Source organism: Pristiophorus japonicus, chromosome 15 (genome assembly GCF_044704955.1).
Source record: "Pristiophorus japonicus isolate sPriJap1 chromosome 15, sPriJap1.hap1, whole genome shotgun sequence".
Taxonomy (NCBI): domain Eukaryota; kingdom Metazoa; phylum Chordata; class Chondrichthyes; family Pristiophoridae; genus Pristiophorus; species Pristiophorus japonicus.
This window is the reverse complement of record NC_091991.1, coordinates 59,008,002-59,022,499: the sequence shown is the minus strand read 5'-3', so window position 1 is coordinate 59,022,499 and position 14,498 is coordinate 59,008,002. Positions and strand designations below refer to the sequence as shown.

At 45.4% G+C, this 14,498-nt stretch overlaps 1 protein-coding gene across 1 annotated transcript in view; it reads left to right on the top strand.

The window, feature by feature from the left end:
• The first annotated feature begins 2,106 nt into the window (after positions 1 to 2,106).
• The window catches only part of cacna1c (calcium channel, voltage-dependent, L type, alpha 1C subunit), a 1,034,505-nt gene continuing 1,022,113 nt past the window's right edge, over positions 2,107 to 14,498 (top strand). Inside the window, exon 1 of the mRNA XM_070900503.1 lies at positions 2,107 to 2,176. The gene's annotated coding sequence lies outside the window, so the exon portion shown is untranslated. The remainder of the gene's footprint in view (positions 2,177 to 14,498) is intronic.

Here is a 14,498-nt window from a genome sequence, read left to right as displayed (position 1 = left end):
TGATAGGGTAGATGCAAGTAGGATGTTTCCCCTGGCTGGGGAGTCGAGAATCAGGGGTCACAGTCTCAGAATAAGCGGACGGACATTTAGGACTGAGATGAGGAGAAATTTCTTCACTCAGAGGGTGGTGAACTTTTGGAATTCTCTACCCACAGAGGGCTGTGGAGGCTCAGTCGTTGAGTATTTTCAAAACCGTGATCGATAGATTTTTGAATATTAAAGGAATCAAGGGATATGGGGATAATGCAGGAAAGTGGACTTGATTAGAAGATCAGCCATGATCTTATTGCATGGCCTACTCCTGCTCCTAATTCTTATGTTCTTATTAATTTCGCGAAATACAATGTTAGTTTGCGTAATCTCCCCTCATAATTTAACCTTTGGAGTCTAGGTATCATTCTGGTAAATATACGCTGCACTCCCTCCCTCCTTCCTAAGGTGTGGTGCCCAGAGCTACTCTCAGTACTCCAGGTGTGGTCTAATCAGGTCTTTGTATAGCTGTAGCATAACTTCTAGTCCTCTAGATATAAAGGCCGGTATTTCATTAGCTTTTTTGATTATTTCCTGTACCTGTTCATGACATTTTAATGGCTTGAACCTACGACTTTTGAACTCAGAGGTGAGAGTGCTACCACTGAGCCAAGGCTGACAGCTGAAGAGGGGTTTTAGTGATGAATCTGTCTTTAAAACTTGATTAAATCATATTATACTTGCAACAGGAGGATTAATTTACAATTAAAAAAAAAACTTTAACTTAAATTCTCATTAATCAATTCTATATGGTGATCAATGTTACAGCTAAGCTGTGTGGCTACACAGCACTGTGGAGGGTCCCGCACAGGCCATTCATGGGCTTTTCAGTATAAAAATGCACTAAATACTGAATGAGCCGTGTAGCCAGTTAAAGGGCCCACACATTACAGGGAACATTGATGGTGATCTAAAACTTTTATCTAATTAAATTTAAAGTTTTTTGGATTAAGATGATACACGTCAGAACATTACCCTGTTTATCATTTAAAGAGAAAGGTTTGCTCTCTGTATCTCTTAAAAATAGGAGATAAGAAATACCATCGTTATTTACAAGAATGATGAGTTGGCATTGTTCTGTTTTTCTGTCTTTTTGTTGTTTTCTTGAATATTCTGTAATATTTTTAATTTAACTATGGGTACAGAGGATATACGCAAGGGAAATGGCCCAAGATCTGTGTATGCAGTCTGTTAAAATGACGCTTACTCAATCATCTTTGGGTTATTGACTGTGGGCCCAAGTTTGCCCCTCTGCAAGTAGAATAGAAACGGCGCCGATTTCTTACCTCCGTATCCTCCCCGTTGGTTCCAGGCCTTTGACCTGTGGCACAGCGCATCAGAATGCGTGGTGGACGGAGCCAGATCCCGGCGCTGAAAACAGTGCCGGGATCTCTGCACATGCGCGCTAGAGTCTGCGCGCATGTACAGTAGCTCCTGGCAGGCCGTTTCTGTAATCGCACGCTGCACGCTGTGTGGGAGGAGCCCAAAGCACGCCGCCCCTAGTCCTGGCTGAATGGGCTCCATCACCTTCCAGAGGATTTGTACCATTTGATCAAGAGGGTACTTCCATCTCCCCCCTCCTCTCCTCTCCCCCCTCCTCTCCTCACCTCCTCCTCTCCTCTCACCCCTCCTCTCCTCTCCCCCCTCCTCTCCTCTCCTCTCCCCCCTCCTCTCCTCTCCTCTCCACCCTCCTCTCCTCTCCCCCCTCCTCTCTCCCCCTCCTCGCCCCCCCTCCTCTCCTCTCCCCCCTCTCTCCTCTCCCCCCTTCTCCTCACCCCCCTTCTCCTCTCTTCCCCCCTCTCATCCCCCCCTCTCTTCCCCCTCCTCTCCTCTCTTCACCCCCTCTCCTCTCTTCTACACCCCTCCTCTCTTTCCCCCTCCCTCCTCTCTTTCCCCCCTCCCTCCTCTCTTTCCCCCCTCTCTCCTCTCTCCCCCTCTCCTCCCTCCCCCCCTCATCTTCCCCCCTCCTCTCTTCCCCCCCTCTCCTCTCTTCCCCCTCTCTTCTCTTCCCCCCCTCTCTCCTCTCTCCACCCCTCTCCTCTCTCCCCCTCTCGTCTTTCCCCCCCCTCTCCTCTCTCCCCCACCCCAGCCCTGGTCGAATGGTCTCTCTCAACGGCGGCCCACTGCCTTCCCGGGCCGTGTTTTGGTAGGACTTCTATTTTTTATTTGTTATTGATTGATTAATTGCCTATTACTTTGGTCTTGGTGCATTAGGTGCAGGGTTCCTTCTATTTTTTATTTGTTAATTAATTGTTTATTACTTTTTGTGCTTTGTTTGGTGCTTGGTGGTGCTTTAAATGTAGTTACTTGCGCCGATTCCTTAACTCTATGTAAGGTTTTACTGTGCGGACAGAAGTGGCAACATACGCTGGCCTAAATTAGTTTGGAGCAACTATATGCTGGCCAAACACCTAAAACAGGGGTAAGTGGCTGGGAAAGCCCCCATTTGAAAAAAAAAACTGAACTAAGAAGAAAATCTAATTCACTTACCCTGGCGCAAATTAAATAGCCAGAATTGAAACTAAAAATATAGTCCAGAAAAATCAAGTTGCTCCAAAAAAAAGGAGCAACTCCTGGGGAAACTTCAGCCCTGTATTTCTACAAATAGTTGTTCAACTCCCACACCCCTCCCAGTTAGTAACCCTGATGATGTTACCAACATGAAAAGTTTAAACAAATGGTATAACATCAAGATAAAGACAGATGCTAACATGAATTATACTTTGTAATCATATTTCAAAAGAAGCATCATCTTCAAAGAAGTATTTTGAAAACTTCCCTGCAATTCTTTGCAAACACATAAATTGCATTGAAATGGATTGTAGCAGTGCTTGCGTGGAACGCTATGATGACAAAAAGTTATATGAAGCTTTTCTCCCTATCACAAACATATGTAGAAAATGTCTTTCTGACAAAGGGATAGTGGTGACAAGACTGACTTAAAATATATTTTCTGTTCTTTCACATCATTTACAACAAAAGTAATTTCAATATTTATAGCAGATACACTGAAATTGCTGTTGTAACCAAATTATGTAATGCTCTGTAAAAACAATCATAAGAAAAATAAGATTAAGCCAGCATTTTGGGTTCATTCATCTCCTGCAGAATTACTCCTCCCAACCAGTTGTCTTTAATGTCAGAAGTCCTCCGAGTGACAAAGTTTGTTTTAAAAAAAATGTAAGCTACAATTTTTATCAAGGTTTTAAAAAAAAAATCCTTTATCCAAGTACTGTAGTACCACTTAGCTTAAATGTATTGTGCTGGTCAGGTTCAGTGACTTGCATGGAAGTGAATCATTCACATCTGCCAGTATACCTTGTACTGCTGGAGAATCACTGTCAAATTGCAGGGAAAGGGAATGTCGGCTTGACAGGCAGCTTACCTTGGCTACAAAAAAAGAAAAAATAAAGCATTGGCCCTGATATGATGGAATGAATGCTGCTTTGTTTGAAATTAATTTAAACTAAAAATAAATAAATATTTTTATTTAGCAGATTTTCTATGGCACTGCTCAGAATTACTCATAGGATAGAATGTTTTGTAGCTATTTATATTGAACAAATCAAATTCCATTTTCATGAAATGGTATACTGGAATTTTGTTGGTGCTTTGACTCCATTCATTATTCTGCAAATAGTGTATTCTGTATTTTACACTTCTTTATATTTGTATTTAATATGTACCCTTTATCGCTTGTAAACCTGAGTATACACAATAAGATGGTATGCAAGATATACTAGTTAGATAACTCGTTTCCAGAAATCAACCGCGCTCAGCAACTCTGTTACTTTATTAAAGAGCTCAGTTAAATTTGTCAGCTATGATTTTCCTTTAACAAATCTGTGATGATTTTCATTTATTTTTGCAAGTGCCAATTAATTGTGTTGCGGTTAATTGTCTCTAAAAGTTTCTAGACCATGGATAACAGGCTGACTAGCCTGTAGATATCTGATTTATCCATCCTTTTTTGAACAGAGGTGTAACATTTGCGAACTTCCAGTCCTCTGGCACCACTCCCATCTCCAAGGAGGATTGAAAGATTGTGACTAGAGCCTTTGCTATTTCCATCCTTACTTCCCTCAGCAACGTAGGATGCAATCCATCTAGACCGGGTGACTTTTCTACTTTGAGTGCTGCCAACCTTTTAAGTACCTCTTTATCTTATCCAATTTCTCTACTACCTCCTCCTTCACAGTGACATTGGCAGCATCCTCTTTTATGAAGACCATTACAAAGTACTCATTTAGTACCTCAGCCATGCCTTCTGCCTCCACAAGAAGATTTCCTTTTTGGCCCCGAATCGGCTCCAACCTTCCTTTGACTATTCTTTAACTATTTATATGTTTAGAAAATGCTTTAGTGCTCTCTTATGTTACCTACTAATCTTTTCTCGCAAACTCTCTTTGCTCCTCTTATTTCCATTTTCAGTTATTTGCACTTTCTATTTTCTGCTTGATTTTCTACTGTATTATGAATCTGACATTTATCATAAGCCTCCTTTTTCTGTTTGATTTCAAATCTTTAGTCATCCAGGGTGATCTAGCTTTGGATGCGCTTCCTTTTCACCTCAGGAATATGTCTAGTCTGTTCCCAAACTATGGGCCCAAGGTGCGCCGATTTTCTAGACTAAAAAGGGCGCCGAAAAGTTACCTTCCATTTCTCCCCGCTCCTCAGGATGTCTTCGGCCTCGGCGTGGCGCACAGTGCCGAGACCTCTGCACATGTGCGCTAGAGTGTGCGCGTATGTGCAATAGCTCCTCGCAGCCCGAATCTCCGCGTTGCTCTGCAGGCTGTGTGGGAGGGGTCCGAAGCACGCCGCCCCTAGCCCTGGTCGAATGGGCTCCCTCATCGGCGGCCCACTGTGTTCCCTAAGGTAGGACTTCTATTTTTTATTTGTTATTTATTGATTGATTGATTGCTTATTATTTTGGTCTTGGTGCTTTAGGTGCAGGGTTCCTTCTATTTTTTATTTATTAATTAATTACATATTACTTTTTGTGCTTTGTTTAGTGCTTTGCAGGGTGGAGTGGGGGGAGTTTCCCAATCTAAGCAGGCCTATTGTGCATGCGCTGACCTGGGTATGGTCCATACTAGGGCGTCGACCTTGGGGAGAGAGACAACAAAGATGCTTGTTCTGCCTGCCGTTTTGAGCTTCTTGCAAAGGTACAATTTAATCATGGGGGGCAATACTGACAATGCCATACCTCGTGCAAGCCTTCTGCATGATGGTACTGCGGAGGAGATAATTAATTCAACATCATCGCATGAGGAACCTCGGAGCACATAGGATGATGGGCAGGAGACCTTACCCACGTTTGGTATATCGAGACAGGCATTCATACCTGCACCTGAGTGATGCAGACTGTGTGAGAAGGCTGCGTTTCCGCAAAACAGTTGTAACTGAGATCTGTGAGTTAGTAAAAGCAGACCTGCAACCTAAAAACGTCAGGAGGACTGCTTTGTCAATTGAAGTGAAGGTTACAGCTGCACTTTCATTCTATGCATCTGCCATGTTTCAGCAGCAGCCAGAAGGGCAGAGCTGGCTACTGGGATACAAAGGGTACGGCCTCGCCATCTGGCTTATGACGCCCTTATGTGTAAACCGGACGGAAGCTGACCGGGAATACATGTCGCACATTGCGACGCGCAGCATAACGGAGAGGACCATTGGCATTTTGAAACAGTGTTTCTGATGCCTGGTCCATTCCGGAGGCTACTTGCTATACTCCCCTGAGATTGTCGGTCAGTCCACAATTGTGTGCTGCATGCTACATAACTTAGCCATCATGAGACAGCAGCAGCTGATCGTAGAAGAAGACCCCATTGAGGTGAGATTGGCTGATGATGAGGAGGAAGATGCAGATGATGAGGAGGAGGATGCGGAAGCCTTGCAACTACCTGAACCCGGAGCACGACGGCAGAGGAGGGCGGGCCGTTGTGCCCCGTTAACGATTGCTCGAGCCTTGCGCCAGCAGCCCATCTGTGAACGCTTTGCTGCCTGAAGCAAATGGACCATGTTTACTGTTTGGACCTGTTCCGTAATGTTGTGCTGTGTTCATGGAACAAATAATGGAAATGATTCAGTAGAATTTAAAATATATTTTATCCAAAAGTTTAACAAACATTTGTTTGTATTCAACTTAACTTTAATAAAAATATTCTTGTATCAAACTTCAAAGTTTTCAGTTAAGATCACTTGTTGTGTAGGGAGAAAGAGTCAGACTGAACACTGTGAGCTCAAAGTAAAGTGTAACCTTAGTCTTTTACTGCAGGTCTCCAGAGTGCCTCTCCAACCTGTGAAGCCTCCTTAAATACCTGTGCTCCCAAGGGATTATGGGATCCCTTGGGTATCCAGGGGAAGAGCCCTCTCGTGGCTGTGCAGAGTAAATACAAGTCCACATATAAAACAAAACTCCCCCCCCCCCCCCCAAAGTCAATAGTGTAACTATTTACAATGTGAGTCGATCTGGGGCCCTTCTTGCCCTGGTTGATCGTCTCGGTGTGAAAGCTGGTGGTGTTGAATCATTTGTTGGGCCTTCGCTGGGCTGCTGTGCAGCTGGCCTTGCTGGGCTGCCTGGTGTGTTGGGCCCTGCTGGGCTGCTGTGGATGATGGGTTCTGCTTCGTGGTCAACTGTGGTGCCGGTTGCCACTGGTGTGTATATTGGGGGATCAAAAAAGGTAGGGTCCAAGGTGGGTTGCTCAGGATATTCTGTGAATCTGAGTTTGATTTGGTCCAAGTGTTTCCGGTGAATGAATCCATTTGAAAGTTTGACCCGAAATACCCTGCTCCCCTCTTTGGCCACAACAGTGCCAGGAAGCCACTTGGGACCTTATCCATAATTTAATACAAATACAGGATCATTGATTTCAGTCTCGTGTTACACATTTGCGCTATCATGGTATGTACTTTGATGAAGCCGTCTGCTCTCTACCTGTTCGTGTAGATCAGGGTGAACTAACGAGAGCCTTGTCTTAAGTGCTCTTTTCACGAGCAGTTCAGTAGGTGGAATCCCAGTGAGTGAGTGGGGACTTGTGCGGTAGCTAAGCAGGACTCGGGATAGGCGAATCTGCAGTGAGCCTTCAGTTACCCTCTTCAAGCCTTGCTTGATGGTTTGCACTGCTCTCTCTGCCTGACCATTGGACGCTGGCTTAAACGGGGCAGATGTGACATGTTTGATCCCATTACGGGTCATGAATTCTTTGAACTTAGCACTGGTAAAACATGGCCCGTTGTCGCTCACCAGGACATCGGGTAAGCCGTGAGTGGCAAACATGGCCCGCAGGCTTTCAGTAGTGGCAGCGGACGTGCTAGCCGACATTATCTCACATTCAATCCACTTGGAGTACGCGTCTACAACCACAAGGAACATTTTACCCAAGAACGGGCCTGCATAGTCGACGTGTTCTCCAGACCATAGGGCTAAGACCATAAACTAGGTACATTGTTTAACTGCGAGCATGTATGACATCTGTGAACGCAAGTCCGAATCGATATCAGGCCACCGCATGTGGGATCTGGCTATCGCTTTCACCATTACGATGCCTGGATGAGTACTGTGGAGGTCATTAATGAAGGTGTCTCTGCCCTTCTTGGGGACCACTACTCGATTGCCCAACAGAAGGCAGCCTGCCTGTATGGACATTTTATCTTTGCGCCGCTGGACCAGCTTTATCTCTTCCTGCATTTCCACTGGGACACTGAACCAGTGAAGCACACAGCTTTTGACTAGAGATAATAAGGGGTCCTGGCTTGTCCAGGTTTTGATCTGCCGGGCAGTGACGGGTGATTGCTCACTCTCAAATGCTTCCATAACCATGGCTGGATCTGCGGGCTGTGCCATTTCCACCCCCGTGGTGGGCAATGGCAGCCAACTGAGAGCATCGGCGCAGTTTTCTGTGCCTGGCCTATAGCGGATGGCGCAGTTGTATGCGGACAACGTGAGCGCCCATCTCTGGATGCGGGCCGATGCGTTGGTATTTATCCCTTTACTCTCGGAAAACAGGGTTATCAGTAGCTTATGGTCAGTTTCCAATTCGAATTGTAGCCCAAACAGGTATTGATGCATTTTCGTTATCCCATAGACACACGCTAACGCTTCTTTTTCAATCATGCTGTAGGCTCTCTCAGCCTTAGACAGACTCCTGGATGCATAAGAAACCAGTTGCAGTTTTCCGAAATCATTGACTTGTTGCAATACACACCCGACGCCATATGACGACGCATCACATGCTAGTACCAAACGCTTACATGGATCATACAACACAAGCAATTTGTTTCAGTCCAACAATTTGCTAGCTTTTACAAAGGCATTTTCTTGGCTTTTGCCCCAAACCCATTCGCCCCCTTTAAGGCATGTAGTGGTTCTAGCAGTGTGCTGAGACCTGGTAAGAAGTTACGAAAGTAGTTCAAGAGTCCCAGAAACGACCGCAGCTCCGTCACGTTCTGTGGCCTCGGTGCGTTCTCGATTGCCTCCGTTTTCGCATTGTTGGGCCTAATGCCATCTGCCGCAATCCTCCTTCCCAAGAACTCCATTTCAGGTGCCAGGAAAACGCACTTCGAGCGTTTTAACCTGAGCCCGATGCGGTAACATCGACTAAGAACCTCCTCCAGGTTCTGTAGGTGCTCGACTGTGTTCCAACCTGTGACCAAGATGTCGTCCTGGAAGACCATGGTGTGCGGGACCGACTTCAGTGAACTTTCCATGTTTCTCTGGAATATCGCCGCTGCTGATCGGATTCCAAACGGGCATCTGTTATAAACAAAAATATTTTTGTGCGTGTTGATGCAGGTGAGGGCCTTCGATGATTCCTCCAGTTCCTGCCTCATGTAGGCTGAAGTCAGATCCAGCTTCGTGAACGTCTTTCCTCCCGCCAGCGTTGCAAAGGGGTCGTCGGCCTTTGGTAGTGGGTATTTGTCCTGCAGGGAGAAACGATTGATAGTTACTTTGTAATCGCCATAGATTCTGACGGTGCCATCTCCCTTGAAGACTGGGACAATAGGACTGGCCTACTCGCTGAACTCGATCGGTGAAATGACCCCTCTCTTTGCAGCCGGTCTAGCTCGATCTCTACCCTTTCTCTCGTCATGTACGGTACTTGCCTTGTGATGGATGGGTCGCGCCCCCGGAATTAGGTGGATCTGCACTTTTGCTCCTTGGAATTTCCCGATGCCTGGTTCGAACAGGGAAGGAAATTTTTTTAAGACCTGGGCACACGAAGTGTCATCAGCGGACGATAGCGCTCGGACGTCATCCTGGTTCCAGCGTATCTTTCCCAGCCAGCTCCTGCCGAGTAGCGTGGGACCATCGCCCGGTACCACCTAGAGTGGCAGCTTGTGCACCGCTCCATCGTAGGAGACCTTTACGGTTACACTGCCGATTACGGGAATCAGTTCCTTTGTGTAAGTTCTTAGTTTCATGCGAATTGGAGTTAAGATTGGCCTTGGGGCCTTGCTGCACCACAATTTTTCGAAAGTCTTTTTGCCCATGATGGACTGGCTCGCGCCCGTGTCCAGCTCCATTGATACTGGGAGTCCATTTAGTTTAATATTCAGTATTATCGGGGGACAATTCATGGTGAATGTGTGCACCCCATGTACCTCTGCCTCCTCGATCCGAGGCTCTGGTTCGTCGTGATCCTCCATGGATCTGTCCTCCTCTGCAACATGGTGGTTTGCAGGTTTAACATGCTTTGCAGCTCTCCTACACACTCGTTGGAGGTGTCCCATTGTTCCACAGCCCTTGCAAACATACTCTGAATCAGCATGAATGGAAATGATGATCACCCCCGCAGCGCCAACAAGGTGTTAATGCCGTTGCATTCATCAGTTTTGATGGTGGACTCTCAGTCACCTGTGAACGTGCAGCTGCAGGTATGTGTGACTTGCCCTGTACGTTACGATTTGAAAACAACATCACTTTGTTCACAGTACTTGTAGCAGCACTTGTGTGCTGAGAGATTTGCTTCGTATTGTCACTGGTGGCAATGGACGCCTGGGCTATCGCAACGGCCTTACTCAAGGTTGGGGTCTCTATAGTCAAACGTTTCCGAAGTATGGTTTCGTGGCCAATGCCAAGTATGAAAAAGTCTCTGAGCATGTGCTCCAAATGTCCTTCAAATTCGCAATGTCCTGCAAGACGTCTTATCTCAGCGACGTAACTTGCCACTTCCTGGCCTTCAGACCTTTTGTAGGTGTAGAACCGGTACCTTGCCATCAGAACTCTTTTCTTCAGGTTCAAATACTCTCAGACTAGTGTGCACAAATCATAGTACAATTTCTCTGTGGGTTTTGCTGGAGTGAGCAGATTCTTCGTGAGGCCATACGTTGGTGCCCCACAGACGGTGAGGAGGAGCGCCCTTCGTTTGGCAGCGCTCTCTTCCCCATCTAGCTCTTTGGTCACGAAGTATAGGCCGAGTCGCTCCACAAAAGTTTCCCAATCATCTCCCTCCGAAAATTTCTCCAGGATGCCCACTGTTCTCTGCATCTTTGGATTCGCTATCTGTATCTCGTCGCCATTTGTTATGTATGGTGAAAGAGCCAGACTGAACACGGTGAGCTCAAAGTAAAGTGTGACCTTAATCTTTTATTGCAGGTCTCCAGAGTGCCTCTCCAACCTGTGAAGCCTCCTTAAATATCCGGGGAAGAGCCCTCTGGTGGCTGTACAGAGTAAATACAAGTCCACATATATAACATCACTTAAAAACTTTAAGATCAATTAAAAACTTTTAATCTTATAAATTTACATAACTTACAAAAAACTTTTAATTTGAGAACAGTTGCAACAATAACAACAATAATAATAACAACAGTAGCAAAGAAAGGCTGCACCCATCTCTCCTCCATCTTATTCTAAGACCGCCCACTGTGCTTGTTCTCATTGACTCCACCCCTGCTTGCAGTGCAGCATTTCTCGGGTTGGTACCAAGCTTATTATTTCGAACATCTTGGGTAACACTTGATGGGGGGTTGGTGGGTGGGTGCGGCAGGGATAATGTGGAAGGCCTGGCTTGAGCCTCTTCAGAGGCTGGTCTGGGGATTGGAGTGGGAGTGGCAGTTGATTCTATCAATGAGCGCGGGGTCTGGGTGTGTTCCCTTGTTGCAGCAGCTAACTCCGACATTCCCTCCCTCATGTTCCCCGACAGTGCATCAGTTACCTGCGACATGCCCTCCCTCATGTTCTTGGACAGCGTTCCCATTTCTCGTGAGAGTGTTGTTACTTCTCCCGACATTCCCGATACCTCATCACCCACCCCACTGATGGTGTCCAGGAGAGACCGCGTAAAGTGAGTGCTCTTCACACTCATTGCCATCATCTGAACCACATCTATTAGATCCTGCATCTCAGGAGAGCGTTGTCGAGCTCTCCTTCCCCTCCTCACCCTGGGTGTGGCTTGCTGCATCCCACTGGGACCCGCAGCCTCAGAAGCGGGGACCCTGGGTGTGCCTTGCTGCACCCCACTGGGCCCCAGAACCTTGGACAGTGGGACCCTGGTGTGCCTCGCTGCACCCCATTGGGACTCGGAGCCTCAGACTGTGGCGCCCTGGGTGTGCCTCGCTGCACCCCTCGCGAATCCCCAGCCACGGACTGTGGGAAACCATGGAATGTCCTAGCAACACTCGTAGAACTCCGGAATGGGGCTGGCACCTGGACCTCCTCCAGAGTGAGTATAACAGTGGGGGCTTCATCCATTACCTCCCTCTTCCCCTCCTCCTCACCCCCATGCTCTTGGTCTGGAAGGTGGGATTGGAGGATGTTCTCGTCAGGCTCATCTGCGTCTGAATCTTTTGTATTGTCAGGGTTGGCCTCAAGTTCTGCAAAATATAACTAAACAAACAAATGGTTAGCAGCAGAGGAGGGGACAAGGTGGCATGAATAGGCACAGACAGTGCAGGTAGCGGGCTGATTTGAAGGACCACGATGAATGATAGCATATTGCATCAACCAAAGCATAGTTGACGGAGACTCCATGAACCGAAGCATGTTTAGCCCGCGCAGTACTTAACATTTAAAGAAAGCCAGACTGTAGAATTTGCAGGACTTACCCTCTTCCCCGAGTGGGCCCAGATTGTGCAGTGGTAGTTGCTTTTCTCCAGGCAGGACCCAACAAAACAGCGACCCTGTCTTCCAAGTGTGTCAATGGGTGCAAATTTGCCTGGCCTCCTCCTATTCGAGTTCTTTCCCATTTGTTGTGTGCCACCTTCCTCTGCAAAGATGAAAATATAACTTTTTAGAGAGTATGTCTTTCTGCTGGGTGGGACATATACAGATGGTCACATTTACAATTGCAATTCCATTGAATAAATGAAAATATTACTTACACTAACTACTTGACCAAGGTCCTGCCACTTTTTGCAGTAGCCTCTAGACCTCGAGTGGTCACCATTGCACAGTAATCTTCTGCAAGTTGGTTCCAGCGTTTCTTCATTTCTTTTGGTGAAATTTTTATGTGACCTCTGCTGGTGTCCAGCTCATGTCATCTGGCCTCAATTACAGTAACCAGTGCCTCCACTTCATCCTGTAAGAAATTATTGGTCCTTGAGATGTGTTGCATCTTGTATTGCAGCTCCGATTTTTCCAATGAGAATTAAAGTTCTCACACACAACTGGCTCTTTAAAAATGACCAAATGCAGACCGAGAGCTGTACTGGGCATGCGCGCCCATAGCAATCACGTCAAAAATGTCCTTTTTATTTGCGTATGCGCAGAAGCTGAGGGCATCGTTTTTTCGGCGTGGACATTAGGCTCCATTCCCCCGAAGCTACAGGATAGGCTGCGCGGCGCCAATTTCAAATAATAGAACGGGAAAACTTGCTACTAATTTTTTTGGAGTAGTTGGGGCCCCCAAAAAATGGGCATAACTCTGGCAATATGCCAAAAAACAGCATTGGGGAAAATTGAGCCCATTACCTTATTGTGAAATGCACAACATTTTACATTTATTATTTTGTTTTAAACCACATGTACATCAGAAATTTCAGCCGAGAAAAAAAACTCAGCGCTTTTTTTGATAAAGCAGTTTGACTGGTTTAATTGGTTCATCAACAAAATATGATGATCAAGGTTAACAGAAAAATTGAATGGGAATTGTTGGCAAAGAAATTTACAATGGGCAAAAAAGTGTGACAACAGGAAGCAAGGTTTTTAAACAGGAAATGTACACAGACATAAGTGCCATATATTTCATGGGAACTCTCTTAATTGTTTATCATAACTTCAGTGGAAGATTTTCAGACATCACAAAGAAACGGGGTTTCTCACCATACCGATTCCAAACGTTCTCCCCTCAAATGGAGTGGCTGCTACATTGTTAAAGCTTCAATTTAGGGAGCACCATGACCATTGAAGCCGTAGTTGTACCAACCAGTCACTCAATCCCTGGAAACCCAACACTGTTCCATCGCCAACAATCTACTAATTGTTTTACACAACAACCACACACTTCAATCCCACCTGTATCAGTCACCAATGCCTGTTTATGCATTTATATATTGTCTGTTATCTGCAATTGCTGCACAGCAATGTTTCTGTCCCCAATAGAGCTTCTCAGTGTAGCTTTTATAGACCCCTACATTCTGCTTGCAACAATGCCACCATTTCAATTGTATCAATGAAACTCATTTATCTTCAATTATTAAATAACCTGAACTGTAACCCCCCAGTACTAATTTTGTTAAATGGTTAATGTGATAAACAGTTACCTTTTTCCCCCTTTTATCTAACCTACACTAACTATACTGTAAATCTTACAAACTGCAAATTATTTCTATTCAATTACATTTCAAAATCTAATTGCATTGGTCAAAAAATGTATTTTCATTCTGCAAAAAAAATCAGTGTAACCACTACTTACAGATTTAATTTCTTATATTACATTCTGTAATGCTCCATTATTTTCTAAAAGACAGCCTACGTCATTTGTTTTTCTTGAATAATTGAGTGTACCTCAGTTTGATAAAAATGCTTCTGAAAACAACAATACTGAGTCTACTCGTTAGTTATTCATCTCGCAAGGCAGGTATTATTACCAGTCTATTGCCTCTAGAGGGAAATAACTTTAGCTAATTTTAGCTGTTCTCTTGAACTATATAGGTTGGGTTTCATAGATACCTAAAATAGCTTCGGCACTGCATGTCCTGTCACACATTTTCTGCTGTCGCTCCTTCATCCTCCTAAAAATTACTGTGTTCATTAATGCTGGTGTTTCAAAGTATTCTTTTTTCTCTCTTCACTTCTCATTTTGTTTCTTTGTAGAAATCAATGACAATCTGACACAGTAGCCAGACACTGCAAGTATGAGTTAAATGTATCTTAACAGTAATGAGTTTGTGCATTTGTCATATTCTTCACTTGCTGCTGGGCTTTATTGATCTGCTCCTGTTAGCTCTCATCATTTCAGGACACTGCTTCTCTGCCATTGTGGTCTCCTTTCAGCTGCTAGCTCCTTGCCTCCCGTGGCTGTGGACTA